The sequence below is a fragment of the Solea senegalensis genome, linkage group LG15 (genome assembly GCF_019176455.1).
Source record: "Solea senegalensis isolate Sse05_10M linkage group LG15, IFAPA_SoseM_1, whole genome shotgun sequence".
NCBI classification, from domain to species: Eukaryota; Metazoa; Chordata; class Actinopteri; order Pleuronectiformes; family Soleidae; genus Solea; species Solea senegalensis.
This window is the reverse complement of record NC_058035.1, coordinates 14,812,906-14,818,905: the sequence shown is the minus strand read 5'-3', so window position 1 is coordinate 14,818,905 and position 6,000 is coordinate 14,812,906. Positions and strand designations below refer to the sequence as shown.

Sequence of the window (6,000 nt, the reverse complement as noted above, 5' to 3'; positions counted from 1 at the left end):
GGCTGTTGTACACGTGTCTCACTCAGACCATGTACGGCTGCGTTCGTCATCCGTGAAAGGCAAACTCCAGACAATGTCCAGACCCATACCTGCAGATCATGTCTGACAAATGACTTAAAACCATTAACATCTCAACCATAATGTCATGGCAATTTAATTCAGCAGAGGTTTATTTTATTCCACTCTAGTAGTAAGCACTTTATTGTGGTTACAAAACAAACCAGAAGTTCATGTTCTTCACCAGCAACCAGGCTCTTACTGGACGATACAAGCTGCCATTCACAGTGGTGGTCACTCATGTGCTTCATCAACCGATTCAAGAAGATTTGAAAATGTTTCACTCACGTCAAAGTCAATATAAGAGGAAACGGAAGGACTAAAAAAGGCAAACTCCAGAGAATGTCCACACTCATGTCTGGACATAAAGACATAAAGAGATCATGTCTACATTACCTGGACATCATGTCCAAAAGATTGAATTACCAACTGTCGCGGCAGTCCATTCAACACTTGTTCATATATATTTCATTCTACTAGTAAGTACTTCATTGTCTCCGTTGGGGAAACAATTTTTCAGTCAATAAAAGTCAAGTCACTGGAGTGACAACACCAGCAGGATGTCTGAAAGCAAATGGAGGCCTGAGCAGCTGACACCGAGTCACAAAAGACTGTGTATAAAAATAGACTTCTGGTTTGAAAAGTGGAGCCTAAGAAGGAGGAAGGAAGTAGCGGTGGGCCAACAGGGGGCGACTAGTCAAATTGCTGGGGATTCATTTTACAACTGGAAAACTACGATTCATTTTTATAAAGAGACACAGAAAAGAGAAATGTCAGCTATCACACTCAGCTCGATGAAGACTCATTGGCTCTTTTGGCCTCTCCTCACCTCTCCTCTCCTCTTTCCCCTTCGTCTTCCCCACCATGCAGATGGTCCCGAGCTGCCTTCAGTAATCCAATGCACAGCCATGCCAGTACACCCCGGGCTACACCCTGATGCTACACTACTCACACATACATATATAGATACAGTGCCAGTTCCCTAGGCAGGACCCCTGTCTCTCTGGCCCAGATTGGATCACTTTGGTTCAGCATGGAGCAGGAACACTGGGCCTTAGGGCTCGACATGAGCCCACAGGCTCCTCAGTTGGCCCTAAGTAGCTGTGTGGCTACAATGGAAAATAGCTGCAGGCCTCAGTTGTTTTCATATTTCAATGGCGACTATTAGTATTATTACACAAGCTGGAGTGGGCAGATGTTTTCATTTCCATCACCGTAAGCCTGGTCATTCATGTCGAGACACGTGAGTGGTGAGAGCCGGAAGGAAAGAGAGAAGAAGGTAGAGAAAGAGAGACGGAGCGAGGGAGAACCTGGATGGAGGACGATGGAGCCAAGATATGGAGAGATGGGGGCAGATAGAAAGACAGGAGGGATGGAAAGGAAGGATGGGTACGCAGAGGGAGGGATGGATAGAGTGTGGCGTATGGGGGAGGGATGGAAGAATGGATGGAAGGAGGAATGTGACAGATGGGTCGTGCCTGGCCAGAGCTGCTGGGGGGGAGCGAAGAGGTTGGCATCGCAGGGTGAGAGAACACACACACATGCACGCACGCGCACACACACACACACACACGCGCACCAGCTCCTTCTCTCATGCACGTTCTCATGTTTTCAATGTCTCTCCTTCTATCAAGGAAACGTCAACCTCGTGATAAAGAGACAAACAAGTGACGCAGCAGCCATGTGTCCACGTACTATTTACATAAATGTGCTTTTTATTTGCTCATTCAGTCAATTTGTTTTATCTGAGACAACAGATTCACATGTTGAATCAATCTCGTTCATTCATTCATTCATTCATTCATTCAAATCAGAATTTACCAAAGTTTTCCGCAGAAATCAGGATCATCTTTGGGATTAACTTCACCAACGTAACCTGACCTCACACGGTGGTTCAGTGGTAGAGCGAGTCGTCCTTCTACTTGAAGGTTGTGGGTCCGATTCCTGGCTCTGCTCGTCTGCCTGCCGACGAGCCTTGGGCAAGACATGCACCCATAAGCCCACCCTGTGGTTTGCTCCTTACTGTTAATGAAAGGCGATAAAGTTGTTTAAAAAAAAGATGATAAAGATGATTAAAAAAAAACGTTCAAAATCAGTCAAACAGTAATGAAATGTCAGCTGAAGTTAAAGAAACATTCTTTATGGACAGAAAACACAAACACTGAGTTATTATGAGCTATTATGTGTAAAAGTGTGTAAATATGTCACAGTATATATTGTGTTGATGTATTTCCCATGTCTACAAACTGTTTATTTCCATATTAATCTGTGCTATATTTTAACATACTACATCACAGTAAAATAAGTCATATTCCTCCGTGCTAATTCTGAGGTGTATTCTTAGTGTTTTTGTCCCGTTAAAGGTTTCATTTTTAGAAAAGTTGATACTAGGTTTCTTTCTTTTTCTTGTCAGACAAACATGTTATTGATCATTTAACGACATTGAAGACCAAAGTGAATATAAATTAAATATATTAAAACATATTTACCAGCGTATGTTCCAAACTTGTTTCCCCACAATAAAATCATCTTCTGCTGCTGCTGCGAGACTTTGTCTAAATGGGTCAGGGAAAAAAAACAGACTAACAGTGATTATAAAGTCATAAGTGCATGTAAGACACGCACTGCTTCGTATTATTGCTGATTTTAAAGTGTTGCAGCTTGACAGCTTGACAGCACCATGACACGTCAAATGTCATTGTGCGTTCAGGGCTTCTTTTTTTTTTAAACTTACCCAATAATAAGACACAGCAGGTGGAATATGAGCCATTATCCAGTGTGTGTGTGTGTGTCTCTCCACTGTATATCAGAAAAACATAACTATGAAAATTAACTTCAGTCTTCCACAACATCACAGCTGGCTGACTTGTTTGTCGTGTGTGTGCGCGTGCGTGTGTGTGTGTGTGTGTGTGGCGCTAACACTTGTGTACAACTCAGCAGGCAGGTGTCCAGCACACATAACACTTTACACACACACACGTAGACACACAAGTGTTAACATCCAAACAGCAGCAGCAGAGGCAGCAGGTTGAGTTGTTTAGATGTGACACTGAAGGACCCCTCCCTGTGTGACCCCGTCAGGTCACTATGGAGACGATATAGTGCTGAGTCGTGCATGTGAGTCCTGATGCCAGCATTTTCCATCAACACCCGAACACGCCCTGGTAATACCCCTTATCTTACACACACACATACACACAGCTGGGCGAGGGCAGCACAGCAGCAGCAGTGTGGAGGGCAAAGGAGGAGGTTTTGTTTAAGTCTAAGTTTAATTCTTAATCCAGTTCATTTAGACTCTTTAACCCCAGAGCCATCTTCATATTCTTCTTCTTCATCATTATGATTTATGTCTCTCTACCCTTTCTGTCTTGCCCTCTTTTTCCCTCTCACTCATGTAGACAGACCACGGCTGCACTGCTCTGCTTCCATACAAGAGTCACACAAAGAACAAGTACTGTTTAATCCCATCGTAGCCCAGCCCTAAAGACAGACCAGCTGGAGGCCTTTGTGTGTGTGTGTGTGTGTGTGTGTGTGTGCACACGCTCGCACTAGATCACAGGTTGTATGAACTTGTGTGCTCCTTGCGCATGTGAACGGCTCCTGAATGACATTCTTGTCTGAAGTTGTTCTTTTACATGTAGATAAATGTAGATGTACACATCTGTGTGTGTATGTGTACTTATATTTGTGACCTCTTCAGGACCTTTTCTGGCATTAACACTGACCTTGTCAGGACCAGTAGTCCTCATGGAGACCAAATCGGGTCCAAATTTCTAAGGAACAGGTCAAGTTTATTGCTTATATTTGAATAGGTGAAGGTCAGGGTTAGGCATTAACCTGTTATGTTAAAGGTCAGGGAAAATGGTTATTTTTCAAATAAATGGAAAGCAGGGTCCTAAGAAGAATAGCTATGTGTGTGTTGGGGGTGTGACAGAGGGGGTCATGGGTAAGTACTGAGACACACAGATATTCAAGTTCGAGCTGTGTCGCCTTTTGTTTTCTGGGAGTAGGGGGTGGAGGGGTGGAGGGTGCAGTGGCTGGCTGGATAGATGGATGGATGCCTTGCTGGGACACTGTGCCTCCCAATTTTCCCAAAAAAAAATGGTACCTCACCCCACTCCATGCCTCTCTATCCCAACCCCCTTCCTCCTCCTCCTCCTCCTCCCAGCCTCGCTCCACAGCCAGTGTAGTGCCACTGTATTGTCTACTTGCAGGCGGGCCGCTTGTTGCTTGCCTTCTGTCCTGCTGCGCTGAGTGCCTGACAAAGGAGCTCTTTTAAATATGCAGACAATCCTCAATCACTTGCGCGCGTGCACACACACACACACCAACACAAAACACACACACACATCCATGCACATGTTTGTCCCTGCTTTCCTCTTTCTCTGTCAATTCTTCCGTGACTAGACCTGGCCTGGGAGTGTTTCCCTTTTTTTCACAGAGAATCAACAAGTCTCTGACATGAAAAGGATCCAGGAGGCTTTTCTTCTGGGTCGTGCAATATAAGCGGTGAATGAATGCTTTCGTGGAGAGGCTGTCTTGTCAAGGCTAAAAGCTGGAATCCTGTTTGTTCAGGTCTTTGTTACTGTAAATTTAAACAGCTTTTTTTTTGCCCCATTATGAACAGGAGAGTCAGCTGTTACGTGTAAAAACATGAAACAGCCACACTTGCTGTGAGGATTTTTTTTGTCACCCAAAATACTCAGATAAATTTTAAGTTTGAAGTTGCATTCATAGAAGTGTGTGGTGCGCTAAGGTCTTTTGATTGGAAACATCTGATTTTTGGAAGCTGGGACCAAAAGCAGGTGCATTTGGGAGGCTGTAAGTTTGTAAATAAAACAGTCAAACATCAGGATGCTTCGCGTTCACATCACTCTTTTTTTCCCTCTTTATGTCCTCCTCCACCCTCCACCTTCCACCCCTCCCCTGGTAAGAGGGCCCTCACTGGCAGCTTGGCAGAGGCCGCTCCCACAAGCGAAGCGACAGAGTGCAGGGGCCCGGGCCCCAGACAGGAGCCCAAGCTGGTCTCAGCCTCCCAACATGTTGAGCTGGCCCGCCTTGGGCACAGCCAAATGGTTCTGCAGCTGCCCCTTTGTCCCCCTTCCTTAAGTAAACAAAGGACAGAAACAAATTAATGACCTACATTCACAGCAAACCTCACACTGCCTCCTCGCAGAGAGCGAGCGAGCGAGCAGTTGTCTACAAGCAGATGTTCACTTACAACGCTGCAGATTGCAATTAATGATCAGCAGGCAGCAAATAATCAAAAGATGGGGTTGATGTTTTTGCTCCAGCAGTTTTCATAATATCGCCCGCTGTCTGTGTGAAGTGACGGAAGAAGAGCGGACGCGTCACACACACACACGCACACAAACACTTTTAAAACCAGACATGTTCTACAAGTGTAATGATAATAATATAAGTGTTTTTCATTCAATCAATTGAAACATTAACCTCATTTTCATGGAATATCTGTACAGTTTGACTGAAGTTGACACTTTTAAAAAAACAACAAAAAAACTTTGACGTTTCTTAAAACCAATAAGAGGCGGACAATGTCATAAAGATTAGGAGTGAGCTTATCGCGTGAGTGTGCAGTGGGGGCTTACTGGAGAGACCATCTGTGGCCTAATGAGCGCTGCTCCTTGGCCTCCGAGTGCAGGCGCCTTAAATGCATCTGTAAGAGCAGGTTTACTGAGCAGCAAGACATTAGCTAAAGCTGATTTCTTTACTGGAAAACTGTACATGAGAAGCTTTGAAGGGTTTGTGTGTGTGTGTGTGTGTGTGTGTAGTGGGTTTGTATCCCAACAAGCTCCTGCACATTTTGTTTTCTTGGATGCAGCCTATACTCTTGAGCCACAGCAGCCGACATATGCAGGCATGCAGTTACTATATACTGAAAATATGCAGGTCACCAACACTGCTCGGTGTACGGTTTTGTCA

The 6,000-nt window shown here is 44.7% G+C and overlaps 1 long non-coding RNA gene across 1 annotated transcript; it reads right to left on the bottom strand.

Moving 5' to 3' along the window:
• Window positions 1–1,754: 1,754 nt before the first annotated feature.
• LOC122781570 lies at window positions 1,755–3,059 on the bottom strand. Its single transcript, XR_006361813.1, has 3 exons — window positions 2,792–3,059; window positions 2,547–2,612; window positions 1,755–2,079 (listed from the first exon to the last, which is right to left on the bottom strand). It is a non-coding gene; the product is annotated as an uncharacterized LOC122781570 (long non-coding RNA).
• Window positions 3,060–6,000: the final 2,941 nt, after the last annotated feature.